At 39.0% G+C, this 16,399-nt stretch overlaps 1 protein-coding gene across 14 annotated transcripts in view; it reads right to left on the bottom strand.

Moving 5' to 3' along the window:
* The window catches only part of TPK1 (thiamin pyrophosphokinase 1), a 322,063-nt gene that overhangs the window by 262,492 nt on the left and 43,172 nt on the right, over positions 1–16,399 (bottom strand). The gene's annotated exons all lie outside the window — the stretch shown is intronic.

Below are 16,399 nucleotides of genomic sequence, written 5' to 3'. Positions count from 1 at the left end.
TGACTCTTATTAGCAAGAATATTGATTTCTTTTTGCTTTTTTTTTTTTTTTTTTCTTTTGCCACATTTAATTTTAGTCCAGCTACCTCAGAGCAACTCCACTCATTTCATTGCTTCTCAGGTTTCATCGTTTTCAGATACAGAAGCAGCCAGAACTTAATTAGACACCTTTTACTTGGTAGGGCTTTGCTAAAAAACTTTTCATTTATAAGAGACTGTTATCCACTGAAGGCCACCCTCAACAGGACCCCTCATCTATATAGCTCTCATTTAATCTCCTGCTTGTTGGTGCCAGCTGAATGCAGCATTTACTGATATTAGCTTTGCCATGGCCTCTGTTAACAGGGGAGGCTGTGGCTATCTCAGAATGAACTTGTCTCTAATCTAGGTTCAACAGTCCACTATCCCAGGGGATGCAGAACTCTTACTGACATCAATGGCTTCTGTTCCTGCGTTATCCTATCATCTCGAAGCTTCAGTCACAGTACAGCCACTGCAGTAGTTGCCTTACAAACGCGGAACAAAAAGTCATATCCAAGGAGCTCAAAATCAAAGTCAGTCAAAGCAAATGTGTTCTTTAGCCTGTGTTATCGAGGTGATGCCAAAGACTCACTGGATTTCATTGGATCTCACTGGATTTCCCAGCAACCTGAACTGCTCCACTAGTCTGAATGGGCTCCTAAAGCACCCTGTCCTAGCAATATGTCCACTGTGAGGGATGAAAATAAATCTACAAATATAGGAGCCTTAAAATAAAAGGATTTAAGATACTACACAATTTGGCTTCAAAGAGTAAATACATCCCCTGTCTTATTACAGTTGCTTGTGCTGGGATTTGCATTACTTCACTTAATTATCTTGCCTATAATATAGGAATATCAGTTTCCCCTGGAGCTTGATATCCTTAGGCAATCAGGCTAATGAAGTATTATTTGGTCATATGAAACTACTGTAATTGAAAGAAGAAAGCCTCTGTAACTAGAAAGCCTTTCAGGCTTTTGAGTGGATCCAGTACAGGAGGAGGCAGAAAGGCTACAGGTGAAGCAGTGGCTGAAGCCATACAACATTACCAGGGAAAATACAGGTGTTGAAACTCCTGAAGATGCGGGAATGTTTTGGGGTGAGAGTGGAAAGAGGACAATGGTTAAAATCATGAATGGCAGCCTGAATAGAGGATTAGGAGAACAGAGCATCCCTATTCCATATCTCGCCTTTCAATCACCTTGGGCTTTTCCGCTGACCTCCGTTCCTTATCTGTATATGCACATATCTTATATGGCTCCGTTCCCTTATCTGTAAAACAGAAGTGATAGTATTGTCCCCCAGTAGTGTAGAGATATGGTACCGAAGACCTAGATAATTTTTACTCCTGTAAAAAGTCTGCAAGTTTACCATAGATACCTTCTGTGTGGTCCTTTTAAATACCTTCCCTCAAGTCATACGCTTGCATCTTTGATGACATGGTCCACATTTCTATTTAATTCATGTACATATAGGGGAATAAATTTACTTTGAAAAGATTGGAGAGGTCAGAGGACCAAGTAAACAAAGGAGAGTAAGAAAACCTTCTTTGCTTAGTCTGAACAGTGTTGCCTTGCCCTTGAAGAGAAAGGTAAAAAACAATACATTCAAACTAAGTGCCAATTTCCAGCTGCCTCACAAAATGGGACCTCAGCAGCAGATCTCCTAATGATGGTTAAGTGAGAAAGGCTGCCAACTCCTTATATTAAACATAATCATCTAGTGGTGCCCTCCACTGAAAAGAGCCAGTGAACATTGCAGGTTCTTACAGTGATATGATAATACAAATAGACATGGATGCTATAAACGTGTTCCTGCTGTGAATCACAGAAGGCATTTCTCTGTCTGTTTTAAACCCTTAAGCCATATCAGCATATGGAAATACATAAGATTTTAGCTTTTGTTGCTCATTAGGAGGACTCTTGCTATACATTAAGATATGTTTTTGAAGTCGGAGCCCTAGATGTAGGTGTCCACAGTGAGACTTCAGAGGTTGATTTTCAGAGGTGACACTTCCAAGAGCCCAATGAAGCCCGTAAGGGCTGCTTCTTATTATTTGCTCAGTGGTTGCAAAGAAGCAAAGAAGTAGATGCCTCCAGAGCATACAATTAGGAGTATTTTTTGTTTCTTTTTCAGCAAAGTCACGGGTTGCAGTGGGGGAGAAATGTAAACTATTTTTTCTCGTGCTTTTAGAAAAGGAAACATTCCAGTCATTTCAAACCTCTGTAATTAATGCATGATAGAATGCTATGGCTAATGCTACCAAAATGAACCTAAATGTCAGTATTTTAATGGTGCTCACTGAGTTAATATAAAGCTACATAAAGGGCTCAGTCCTTGGTAGATGTAAAACAGTAATAAAATTGGGCTGCAATAATTTACAACCATTGCCCTAGAAGCTATTAATAAGTTGGGACTTCTGATGGCAAAGACCACGTCAGTGGACAGAATATGCAGCATCCATCACTCTGAGAAAACCTGATGAGAGCTCACTTTGCCACTGCTCTCAGCACTCTAGTGGCTATTCATTTGAAAACAAATTTACTTCAAGGCCATTTATCTTTAAAGCCCTTAACAAATTAGGAAGCATCTATCTCCTGGACTGTCTGCCCATCCATTTTTCACAAAGATAATTAGCACCCCGACCCAACCATTAGCAAAATTGTGCTCTGTTTGGACTAATGGGAAAGAGAATTCTGTAAGCAAGATTTCAGCAGCAAAAATATCTTGTCCCCAGATATAGATATCTACACTGAAGAAGCTTTTGCTGGCTTTTCTTTTTCTTCCATTTTTAGTATAAATTTCTTTCATTATGTACTTTTCTTGCAGCTTTTGCTGACTGAGCAAATTCAGCCATCTGCAGCACAAGCAGAAAAGAATAAATTCCTCCACACAAAACCTCCAGTGTATTCTTGGTGTTTACATCAACACAAAGGATGAATGCAGCCAAGCACCACAATGTAAGTCCTCTCGTAGTGTCTGACCTGTGGAACTGGCCAGACGGTAATGACAAATTTTTACAGGACAGGACAGAAGGATGGCTGTAGAAAATTTCTACATGTATTCAGGGAACCAAATTTGTTCATCTCCATTCTTACCCACTTCTTGTCCTATTTACTGTTTGCAGTCTGACATGCATAACTCCTAGATGTACATATTAACAGGTGCATTAACAACTACATCAACAGCCAGCTATATGCAAAAATTGTAGTTAAGAAAAAAAAATTCATCTCATCCATATTTTTTAGCAGACTTGGAAAACTCACAGTCTTTGGAAAAAGATGGAGCTTTTTAATCCCGCACAGACAGAGAGAACTACTTCCTTACTTTCCGCGGTTGCAAATCAACCAACATTTCCGTTGTGTTCCATGGGGACAGTCATTGAACAATCCCTTCCTTTCTGAAAACTGTTATTTCCCTTCTGCTTTCCAACTTATCTTTAGCCACGTTCTTTGACTAAGCTTCACTTAGAAAGGATTTTAATCAAAGGTGGAGTGAACTTCTCTGTCAGCCTATGTAATGCCTTTATACCCCGTTTTAACTCAGAATAATTCTAGGATGGCTTAGAGCACACATTTTCTGTTCTAAAAGCCTTCGTGGCTTCTCCCTGTCATATTATACTTATCTAGCTATTCTATAAATATTTATAATATCATTATGCATTTTTTATTGATTTCCCCTTGTCATATGCCAGTCTCCAAGCTCTATGTCTGCCACAAAGCATATTCAAAAGGCATATATATTTTTAAATACAATCTTTTGTCTGGGAAACAATAACACAATATATGCCCCTTCTTTGTTTCCCTTCAGTGTTCAAATAATATCACTAGAAGCTATTCCGCATACTGTGAGGCTTCTGGCTATTGAATTTTCAGAGGGAAAAAGGCTTTCATTACTTCAAACAAAGAAGCCTCTGGGAAAGACCACTGCTGTACTCATTCTTTGTGAAATGATGTAAGCAGTACCACACCACAGGGGGATTTGCTGTGCTCAGATACTGTCACGCCTCAAGGTGCTAGCGAAGTACGACTCCCAAGTCAGAACTTGAGCCACAGAAAGGACCTTCTGCTGAGCAATATTAGTTGTATTTTTGTATTTTACTGCCTGTCTGTAGAGGAGCCATTCCTTTCCTTTCCAATGATCTGTCAAGAGTCTTGCACTAAGAGAGGCAGGTTTAGCGCAGAGGAAGAAGAAGAAAAGAGGCAGGTAGTACGGGGGATCAGGGATTTTACCACTAGTAAAGTAGTTTGTGAGTTTAAAGTTGAAAGTTGGAAGACAGTTACACATTTTCAGAAAATCTCTGCACTTGTAGAAATACATCTAGATATCGAAGATATTAATCAAGATCCTTGCAAAAGATACTGCAGAGATTTGGGCTACAGATATTTCTGATCACATATGTGGGAGTCCAGAAATACAAGCTACTGACAGAAAAGCTCAGAATGATCCCTCTGAAAATTCCTTCCTGTATGGACAGTGCAAAGACACTCACATTGCTGCTCTCACGCCAGTCAATTTTCCGGGATTTAAAAAAAAAAAAAAAAAAGCAAGTGATTTGGTTTCCAGTACCATCAATCAGTAAATTCCTGCCCCACAGATCCATTTTTTAAATCAATAGTCACTGCCTTCTTAAGTGTCAGAGCATGTGGGATAGGACATGGAATTTTTTCACAATTCCAAATTATCAACACTGACAAAAGACAGCTGAGGCTATTCTCCATACGGCAGTTAAAGTTTCTTGTGCTGTAGAAGAATTAACATTGAAATTGTGATTCTAAGAACACCAGAGAAGTTATATTTAGTGGGAGCATCTCATAACAAAACCTAAAAAAGCAGTTCCTGAAAACAGCAAACACAACAAAATAATGTTCACGCAAAACTGCAGTGAAGATAGATAAGGGTATTGCTACAGATAAGCAACGCACAATTACTGAAGCAACCTGTTGATTTTTTTTTTAAATGAGTACGTTAAACTCTCCAATTCAATTGAAATGCAGTCCACCAAATAATCAGAAATGATCAGTTTTTCACTTAAAGATTTTCTTAACATACTGTGTGGATTGAAAGACTTGGCACCTGCATGGTGCTAAAGGTTATTAAGTCAAAGAAAGGTTGGAATGGGTACTTCTTCTATTGGTGAAACAGATTTCACGATCACAGGACAATTAATAAGTCAGCTTATAAAGGTATTCATTACGACATAAGCAGAAACTAGCATACAATGGAATAAATTTCAGTAGGCAATTTTAGCAAACAAGTGGAAAAAAAGGTTTTAATACGGATATTCCTTAAATTAGAAACATAACTATTTAAAGAATACTACTCTACTGAAGTAACCCACATTCTTCTTTTTATGTAGAAAAAATCACTGATTACAACCAAAGTATTCTGGTTTTACATCCGTGAGAGAGAAAGGACCTTAGAATGGTATCTTCCGAGGTCTCCAACCGCAGAAACTGATGGTAGAATTGAATACACCAAAAGGAAAAGTATTCTAACGGCCCACTGCAACCTCAGAAATCTTCTTAGTAAAACATTGTTCATTCTATTGCATTAGTCTTAGAGCCACAATTAGCTGTTTCTTTAACACTGAAAAATGCTCAAAGTCATCAGCATATTTACTGTGGTCATAGCGGGCTACATAATCCAAAGACTGAAGCAGAGTTTCCACTAAAAAAATGAATGACAATGTGCTGCCTATTTTTTTTTTGACCTTGCCTTTATGAAAAAGCAAAGAGGTGCTCAGCACATACTGAGATGTTACCTAAATACAGAGAACTAGGAATTTTAGAACTAAGATAAAGAAGTTTGGGGAATCAGCAAGCAATATACATAATTTTCTGCCAAGGAAGCACCCATCCCTGAGTGTTAATTCCAAAACTGAAACTCTGGGAAGAACTACTTGCTTGTTACTACAAACATTCTTGCTAGTTTATTTAAAGGAACTCTTGCTTTCAGAGTTTTTTTTTTTTTTTTTTTTTTTTAAATAGGAGCTACCACCCACTTCACAAACATACTCAACTGGAACAATGTCCCCATCAGAAATGAAATAAATGGCAATTAACAAAATAAATAAATAAATAAAAAACTGAGACACTGAGGAGCAAAATCACACCAGAATGAGTTCCTTAGATGCTTGATGCTCCGAAGTCCTTTTTACTTATTTATTTATTTTTAAGCATTAAAAGAACAAAAAACACCAACCTTCTCGTTGCCTACCTAACATACAGGTCCAGTTCCTAATACACAGTTTACTGGCTGATGTGGGAATTGGTATCTAGAGTTCACTTCTGCCTCACAAGACAAGATTCTGATTTTATCAACTGAGTTTCGCTGGCAACTCAATGATTGTACACTATCTACACATATACTATATTAGCAAGTAGCATGGCATACTAAAATCAGTTCTAAAGAGCAAAACTGGTGATGCTGAAAGTACGATATTCACACTACATGTTTTGGGAAGGAAAAGAGGGAGGAAGACTACTTCAGGTTAGGTCTAGTCTGGTCCTGTACAATAAATATGCATTAGCAGTAGGAGAGTAAGTTCTGAAGCATGTTTTTAATTTCATCCACAGGGAGATTAGTTTATATACACCAAAACCACTCAGCAATGTAAAGCGAAGCATAGTACATAGGCAGAAGACTTGCTTCAATAGAATATTCTTGATCCAAAATAAAATGCTATTGTAAACATACCAATAGCCACATGGCTTTTGGATTACCAAGGCTTTTTTTTTTTATAATGCCTTTATAATACGAAAATGACTAATGCCACAAGATTTGCTTAATTTTAATAAGCATTAGGTGTCTGTAATCTTATTTTCAGTATACTTACACTCAACTCTCACTTTTGATTGTTATACTTGACAGCCAACTAGACACTTCTATTTGTGGTTTAGCTGGGGGAAGAGGGAAGTTTATAGGAGGGTTTAACCCAAAAGTTCTTATTATCTGCATTACAAATTCCTTGAAAAACACAATGTCAAAACCTAAGATAACACTTTTAACGTAACCTCTCAGAATAAAAACTCACTTCGCACTGAACAAATAATGCACGTTATATAAAAATGGTCCTCATTCTGCTGTTTTGCTGCTTGAACTAAGTTTCCCTCTTACCAGTGCTTCTCTTCACCAGAAAAACCACTGCTCACCTGTGACACTGGGGAATCACAAAAAAGATCATTTCAAACTTATGCATCCCAAATCAACACTCTGAAATATAAATGCTTAACATAAAAGAAGTTTCACAGCAAATCTTGCAGAACTACTACATTTAAAATGGAAAAACTTCTTTAACGTCAGTCAGTAAAATCCAGTCCCTTCGCCTGTGCTCCTGCTAACAAGGTAGTTGTCAGCTTTAACTTGGAGAAACACTTAAGCTTGGGCTATTGTGTTAATTATAGCTACTACTTACAAAACACCGCGTAGCTGCATTCTACTATGCTGAATCCCCAGCCTCCAAACAAGCCATTTAATTTTCCTTGTAAGAGTGACAACACCAATAATAAACCAGAGCAAATTATGCAAAAGGATCACAGACCTTACAAACACATTCTAAGACTGAGTGAATAAATCAAATATGCATACCCAGCTGTTTTTCGTGCAAATGCAGTGTTACCACCGTCGATGCACTCCATTTTTTTTTAAAATGTGAATTCTATTGATTTTTAAATATTTCACAGCTCTTCATTGTCGAGGCAAATTCCAGGAAGAAGAGTAGGAAGAAAGGATTTGTGCAAACTGTCCTACTGAAAAACTAAAACATGGTAGTCTCCAGAGAGCCCTCTACAAGAATTTGCATGGATGAATTCAAACCAACTAATTCTTCAGAATAAGTGACAAACACAGCCATACCTGTGGGACAAGCCACCTATATTATTGACCACTGCTGCTCCTAGAAGAGCACCACACTTTGGAATGAAAACTTGTCATTTAACTCTGATGGCCCTCTGCAAATTGCGAGCATTTTTCATATGATCAGTATGAGAAAGGACACCATTTTCACACAAACTCTCTAGTTCCCAGTTACACTTCCGGGTGCTTGGGACTTCTGCTCTTTGTGCATCAAATACCTCAGAATGAGATCATACATGAATTGTATCCTCAGAACAGTGTATTTAAATATATATCATAACAATCACGCTTCTTACTATTATATCCATTAAAACAATGCTTGTGCCAACTCTTGTCTGAAAACAAAACAAAATAATCAGTCATTTCAGGGATGTAAGGACTTTCAAAGTACATAAACCCTAAGGCGGTCTTGGAGACATACACTGATGTATACACCATTTGCTACTGCAAGGCCTTTGGCTTGGTTTATCACACCCCCTTGGTGCTCATCTCCAGAGATGTTACTGACTATCTGTCCATGATTCTGTGCTTTGTGCAAATAGGTCTGTCGTTTCATCCTTAGCACAAATACATTTAGAATTATCCAAAAAACACCATTTTATTTTTAGCTGATATACGATCACCTTATCAGTTATACTCTTCCAGTTCTCCAGGCTACCAGTTGGACTCGAATTGCCCAGCAAGAGCCAAAGGAAAGAGATTTCTGCTATACAGACAGACAAATAAGGGTCTAGGTGATTAGTCCATTATATTTTACCCTCAGGTAAGGAAAAAATTCCAGCCAATTAAGGCTGAAGACACAACCAGGGAGTAGAATAGCAGGGCAACTTTCTGCAGAAGTGGAAAACTAGACCCCAAGAATCTGCAGAATTTGACAGAACCTTTCACATTTCAGATAAACCTTAAGAAAAGAGATAAACCTTGCCACTAAGAAGGCCAATGGGATTCTTGCCTGCATTATGCATATTGGCAGCAGGTCAAGAGAGGTGATCTTCCCCTCTACTTAGCAGTGGTGGTGCCACAGCTGGAGTAACGTGTCCAGTGGTGTGCACCCCAGTACAAGAGAGAACTGGACATACTGAAAAGAGTCCAACAGAGGGCTACCAAGATAACAAAGGGATTGGAGCACCCCTCCTATGAGGAAAGGCTGAGAGAGTTGGAACTGTTCAGCCTGAAGAAGAGACTCAGGGGGGATCTTATGAATGACTATAAAAATCTGAAGGGAAGGTGCAAAGACGATGAAGCCAGGCTCTTCTCAACAGTGTGCACTGCCAGAACAAGAGGCCATGAGCACAAACTAGAACACAAGAGGTTCCATTTAAACATCAGCAAGAACTTCTTTACTGTGCAGACTGAGCACTGGCACAGGTTGCCCAGAGATGATGTGGGGTCTGCCTCCTTGGGGTTACTCAACACCTGTCTGGACATGGGCCTGGTCAACCTGCTCAAAGCGGCCCTGCGTGAGCTGGGGGGATTGGACAAGATGGACTCCAGAGGTCCCTTCCAGCCTTAACTAGTCTGTGATTCTGTGAAGAGTGCGGGAATTTTGCTGCAACTGTCATATATGTGTGTATATATGTATGAAAACATTAGATGTTTAGCTTTGTATTTCACAGACATCTTCTGAGATAGTACCTATTTTACCCCCTGTAAGGTTGATAACAATGGGAAGCTCTTAAAAGACAAGAATTAGACATACAGACTTGCCATAAAAATATTGATAGTGTTACGGTAAACTTGACTTTCTTGTTTAAAATTTCTAGGCACTGACCATTAGGAGGAACGGAGTTCAAATGTACATCTAAGTGAAAATGCAAACAGATGCAGAGAGAATCTATGAAATTTCCATTTTATCTTCAGGCTGAAAAACAACCATGCATTATTGTAAGACATTACCTTTTAACTTTTTTTCCCCTCAACAAAATATTACAATTTCTTCACTTTACATAAATTTTAGGAAACAGCAACTGCTTCAGTGCCCCCAGAATTACTACTATTCAGTAAGTTCCAAGCTTATAAGAAAACCCAAGACAGTTACTCACTTTCTAGCTGATCAATAATCCTGTCAAACTTAATGTCCTCCTTGCACTTTCAAAACGCAGCATCACACTGTCTGCATACACCATACTTACAATACTTGTTATATGGCATGTCTCTATTTTTACAGATACAGCTCGGCATACAAGCTCCTCAGATGACTTGAGAACTTCAGCCACTATTGTTAGCTCAATGTGCACGCTAAGGGTAAAGTGACCCCAAGGAATAAGAAGGCACAGAAGGCAGATGCTATTATTTGGTAATCTCTTTTGGAAAGTTGGTACAAAGCGCAATACCCTCAGCAAACACTCAGAAGGACAACTTTGCTGACAGCATACCAACACCTTATCTTACCTATCTAAGGTATATCTTCAGGTATTTTCTATAGGAATAACAAAACTCAATAGATACTAATGATTTACATATTAGAGTGCTGAGCAAAGAGTAAGATTCACATGAACACTTTAAGTGCCTGACATCATAGCGCTCGAACCCCGGCTCTGCTGCCACCGAGCACTCCACTGACACTTCAGTTCTTGGTATTAACATTTTCTAGGCACATAAAGGTTTGATTTCTATCTGCACCAAGATGCACCTGAAGTTTAAGAGGCTGACACAACTGGATACCTTCTTTGATCTCAAAACACTGTTGCTATCCGTGTTTCTCTACTGATCTCATTTGAAGGGCACATTTGAAGTAGCTGTGCTCAGAGCATACCTAATAGATCTGGCTTCACAGCATCAACCATCTTTTTTTTTTTAAACTGGGAATGCGCTGTACCTTTTATCAGCAGGGATTAATAGCTGGAGCAGTCCCTCAGGAGGCGGATGACCCACATTCAGGTCCCTCCTCTGTCAGAGTGAATTGACATCCAAATCCTGCTTCAGTCAGGACAGCTTTTTCATCACCAGACATGATGTTATTCTAAGGGAAGCAGAACCTTCTCTCCCTGCTGCAAAAAGTTAATTGTTGGAATTATTTTCATAAAAGAGTTCAACAGGAAGAGCATGTGGAAACCCAATGCTGCAGTCCACTGACCTGGATACAGTTTGTTCTCCAAAGCTTATTTATCAAAACCTCCCTTTCACACCTTAAATGAATACTCATCATGGTATTACATAGTAAATACTTGAATAAATACTTCATCATGGCATTAAAAGAACATTATACCTACCACTGTCTTCTTTGTAACATATAGATTTTCTTTCAGAGAAAAGTATAACCTCTGGTTTGTAAGATATCTTTCAGGTGAGAAGAGTGCTTCTCTGACTATCCTCAGAAGATTCAGTACATGGAGTCACAAAAGGAAATAGCAGCACAGCAAAAGATTTCTAAATCTAACAGAGTATGATTTTAGTTGTCTTTCTTCCCTCTCCACATGGTATTCCCATTGACAAATTGAGACGGATTCCTTCTTAGCACATTTTTTACTATTTGTATACACTAAATTCTCCCTCTGCCTCGCACACACAGTCTAACTATCATACTCAAGATTAGTACGCTGTGGCTCAAAGTCCTGTGTGAATTTGCTGAATATTCCCAGGGTTAAACTCCAGAATAGTTAAACTCCAGAATACTGTTGTGGGTTCAGAGAGTAAGATCCCTTTTTCAGAATGCAGAAATAGGGAAAAAGGCATTATGAAACCCCAGAAAGATTATGTTTCTACTCATCAAGTGAGTAAATACTTAAAAACAAAGTTTCCTTCTGCTTTACAGCCCGATTTTATAAAAAAAAAAAAAAAATACATTACAAACCACAAGTGAATTATGGCCAAACTCTATTTTGGTTAAGTTTATGAACTTGTGTTTTCGTATTTCCCTTTAGCCATTTCAGTGAAATACATCATCTCTTACTGTCTTGAACTCTTGTGTACTAATCAAGCACTTATTGAAATGCACATACCATTCAACCAGACATTAAACCAAGGTGGACTCTGGAATCAGTTGTTTTTCTGTATTCAGAAGGTTCACCAAGTTTAAAAGAGTTATGTAAATTATAAAGTGATTGCCAATCATCAATTATTTACTCCTCAGGAATTATTGGTAAAACTGATGAGAAAACTCCTATCAATTCCCAGGATTTCACCTTGTATGCTTTGATGAAAATCCACACTGAGACAGTACGTTCTGCAACACCTACAGCAGGTTCTTCAACCTGTTCTGACTGGATGACAGCCAGGATGTTAGTGCTCATAACCATAGCCCCTTCTCAGTCTTGCAGTTTTCTCAAAGCAAATTATTCTCTACTTCGAAGGGAGCAGATCTGATGCAAGATCTGGAGTGCCATCCAGAAAATTCACAAGGCAAAAGGTGTTTTTGCAGTGGTCAGAACTCAGGTGGTCCACCTGAGCCACGGTGGTGGTGCTTGGAGGGCACTCAGACCCCCAGAGGTTCTGGTGAAGAGTGGTGAGGAGCATAAAGTCTTCCATGATTACCCTGAGAGTCTTTCTAACAGATGTAAGAAGTAAAGGCAAGGACTGCAATTTACCAACAATCTTCACAAATACTTATCTTATGAAATAATGTCTTTTTTTTTCCATGAGCTTCATTTTAATACTGGTGTATGCTTCGTTGGGTTAGAAACTGGATGGGTAGCCGGGTCCAAAGAGTCATGGTGAATGGAGTTAAATCCAGTTGGAGGCTGGTCACTAGTGGAGTCCCCCAGGGCTCAGTACTAGGGCCAGTTCTCTTTAACATCTTTATCAATGATCTGGATGAGGGGATCGAGTGCACCCTCAGTAAGTTTGCAGACAACACCAAGTTAGGTGCGTGTGTTGATCTGCTCGAGCGTAGGAAGGCTCTGCAGGAGGATCTGGATGGGCTGGACCCATCGGTCCAGGTCATCGGCTGAGGTCAACTGTATGAAGTTCAACAAGGCCAAGTGCCGGGTCCTGCACCTGGGGTGCAACAACCCCAAGCAGAGCTACAGGCTGGGAGATGAGTGGTTGGAAAGCTGCCTGGCAGAGAAGGACCTGGGAATACTGGTTGATAGTCGGCTGAATATGAGCCAGCAGTGTGCTCAGGTGGCCAAGAAGGCCAACAGCATCCTGGCCTGTATAAGAAGCAGTGTGGCCAGCAGGTCTGGGAAGTGATTGTGCCCCTGTACTCGGCTCTGGTGAGGCCGCACCTTGAGTACTGTGTTCAGTTTTGGGCCCCTCGCTACAGGAAGGACATGGACGTGCTCGAGCGAGTCCAGAGAAGGGCGACCAAGCTGGTGAGGGGTCTGGAGAACAAGTCTTACGAGGAGCGGCTGAGGGAGCTGGGCTTGTTCAGCCTGGAGAAGAGGAGGCTCAGGGGCGACCTTATCGCTCTCTACAGGTACCTTAAAGGAGGCTGTAGCGAGGTGGGGGTTGGTCTATTCTCCCATGTGCCTGGTGGCAGGACGAGGGGGAATGGGCTAAAGTTGCGCCAGGGGTGGTTTAGGTTGGATATTAGGAAGAACTTGTTTACTGAAAGGGTTGTTAGGCATTGGAATGGGCTGCTCAGGAAAGTGGTTGAGTCACCATCCCTGGAGGTCTTTAAGAGACCTTTAGATGTAGCCCTTAGTGATATGGTTTAGTGGAGGTCTTGTTAGTGTTAGGTCAGAGGTTGGACTGGGTGATCTTGGAGATCTCTTCCAACCTAGATGATTCTGTGATTCTGTAATATTTTGAAAATTAATTTGCTACCCAATGGGGGCAGCTGAATTCTGCTACCTGTTTTAGGACATTCTCTAACTTTAAATCTAACGCTGACTTTTTCTTTTTTTTTTTAACAAAACAAACAAAACACATTTAAGACATACTTCTATCTATTTTACAAATAGGTAAGCCTACATCTGAAAAAAATAAACTCAAACTAAAACAGAGATAAGGCAATGAAAATTGCATTATATTATCAGCCATGTAAGGAATTTTTATGTAACCTGTACTAGGTTCCTTTTCAGATTTTATTCTGTAATAAGTTCTTGTGTTGCCTTCTGGCAGGAAAAAAAAAAAAAAAAAAGATCTAAAGCCAAAGTTCTATGGACTGAAGAGGTCTGATAAGCTTTTTGGTGGGCTTACCTGAATCAGGAAGTGGCCAACATTTCCATTTTGGAATAAAATTACTTGATGATAAAGAAATAGATGTAGAATGCTGCCAGAATATTGATGATTCTTCCAGAAGTATAAAAAAATTATTTCATGTAGAACATCTAGCACTGTTCAACCATCTAACTTTTAAACAAGATTGGGAAAACCCTTTGCAAATAAATGGTTTGATGGCATTATTTGGATCACTTTGTAGTCTGGCATTATAGGATACCGTATCATGTGAATTCAGGCTCACAAGAAAGTAGGTCCACCACAGAACTCCTTTAAGTAGATTCTTTACACAACTAGACTCACCAAATGAGTATGGTAATCTCTTACCATAAGATACCAGTCATCTAAATAACTTCTGGTAGGTTTAGTCACTACACAGTCTATGCTAACTGCTTTTATTGTAAGCAACTTGTGCTTTTTTATAGTCCCTTGTTTTGACATGCTGCAGATCATGTATAATTAAAGATAACTGTTACTTTCTTCCTTCCTCCACAATATGGTAAAGCCTGTAAACAAAGACAAGCTCTGGGACCATTAAGAGAGGCCCTTGTTTGCAAACTGTCTTTCCAACCAGCTCCTTCAATTTCAATACTAAAACTGTCAAGCTTAATTAAGAGTTACGGGGCATAACCATTTCAAAACTGTAAATCCATACAGCAGAAAAGTAACATGACTGCCTTAGTGAACATCTCTTTTTAAATATGCAATATCTCTTTCTGAGACCTAATTTAGGTTCCTTATACACAACTTCGTATTGTAAATATCTTTATTGCTTCTCCTGCCGTGAATATAAAGACTGTCATAAAATACTTTCATCCTGACATCTTCTGGTTTATTTGACTATTTAAAGTGGACTTCAATGCTTATTCTAGTGCTTATCCTGTCCAAATTCACCACAGATTTTGTGATCATTCAAAAATTCTGCACAACTGCATTTGCATCCAGCTGCTTTTAATATTTTCTTTCTAAAGTCACATAGACATTGGGCATGCACAGCCATCCACACGCCCCCACAGCCTCAAGCAGAATGTTATTTAGAAAGGAATTATCAAGCATTCAGCAATTAACTTTTAAAAAGTGCTTGGACATTCAACACTCTACCACCCAGTCTGAAAGGACCAGAGAGCAATGACCCACTCCAAAAATAAAAAATAAAGCAAAATCCACTAAAATGACACTGCAGCACAGGCTTAGATATAAACCTTAAAGCAATCTTACCCGTTTTAGGAGAGCTATGTATTTGCTTCAGTTTTAACTGTGTTTAAGTCCTCCACCAGAACCTCTGTCAAATCAGCGTCCTTGTGAGCATGACAGCCAGTTAACATAGTTTGAATCATATTGGTATTTTCAACAAGAAACTGAAATTTATCAGACAACTGCTTACAGTGCTTTAAAAGCTTCAATCTCACAGTATTTGACAGATTTAAAAATCAATGGAATTTTGCCTTTTTTTTTTTGTGTTAAAAATGTCCCACATACAGTCTTACCACTAACCTCCATTTATTTAAAGCAATTTTCTGGCTTTTACACCTGAGAAGCTACACTTGAAAACGCAAATCCTAAAGGCTTAAAACCAGAAAGATGATTAAAAGCAGTATGACATTTATTACTATTTCTTAATCTAATGATTTTTGTAATATGATTGCCCGGAGAAACCTTTGGCTTTCTTCATCTGCTCCACAGAAAGCAGATGAAGAAACAGAGTACTGCAATTTATAGAACTGCCAGTCAGCTAATAGCCAGTTTACAGCCACCCCCTTAAAATAAAAGTTACCTTAAAACTGAAAGTGGTTCTAGAAGCCCCTTGGTAAGCACTGTTTTACACATTAAGCAACATTTCGGTCAACTTTTAGAAGAAATTCTAATTGAAAATCTAAAAGCATAACTTACGCAGACTAAACTGTAGGATTGCAAAGCTGTATATGATTTTCAACAGCTGTTTATCAGATCCAGAGAGGTACAGAAAATACAGATTGACCAGAGTTAATACATTTTGAGCTGAGATGCTAAGAAAAGGAGTTGAGTCTCTCAATTCTTCATTACCCTATCCAGACAATGTGTTTAATAATAATGCTTTGAACTTAAATTTCCATTTGTAGATTTGAAATCACTTTACAAAGGTGTATAAGCATTATTATTCTCATTTCACAGTTGGCCTCACTAAGTACAGAGATTTGCAGCAATTTGTATGAGAAGCAGTGTTCTCTAGTGAATAAGTTAAGAGTCTGAAATTATCTCCCTAGGGTTTTCTTCCCAGCTAAGCTGTATACTTCAGTCTACAGTGAAAACCACTGGGCCAGAACCAGACATGGTCCATCTGAAATTGGTGGGTTTCTGTGTGGGAACAGAAGTTCAGGCCAGAAACTCATGACATAGATCTGAATAATTTCTGCCTGTCTTCAACCAAGTCTCAAAATTCA

This window comes from Cygnus atratus, chromosome 2, assembly GCF_013377495.2.
Source record: "Cygnus atratus isolate AKBS03 ecotype Queensland, Australia chromosome 2, CAtr_DNAZoo_HiC_assembly, whole genome shotgun sequence".
In the NCBI taxonomy this organism is placed as follows: domain Eukaryota; kingdom Metazoa; phylum Chordata; class Aves; order Anseriformes; family Anatidae; genus Cygnus; species Cygnus atratus.
This window is presented reverse-complemented; position numbering and strand designations above follow the sequence as displayed.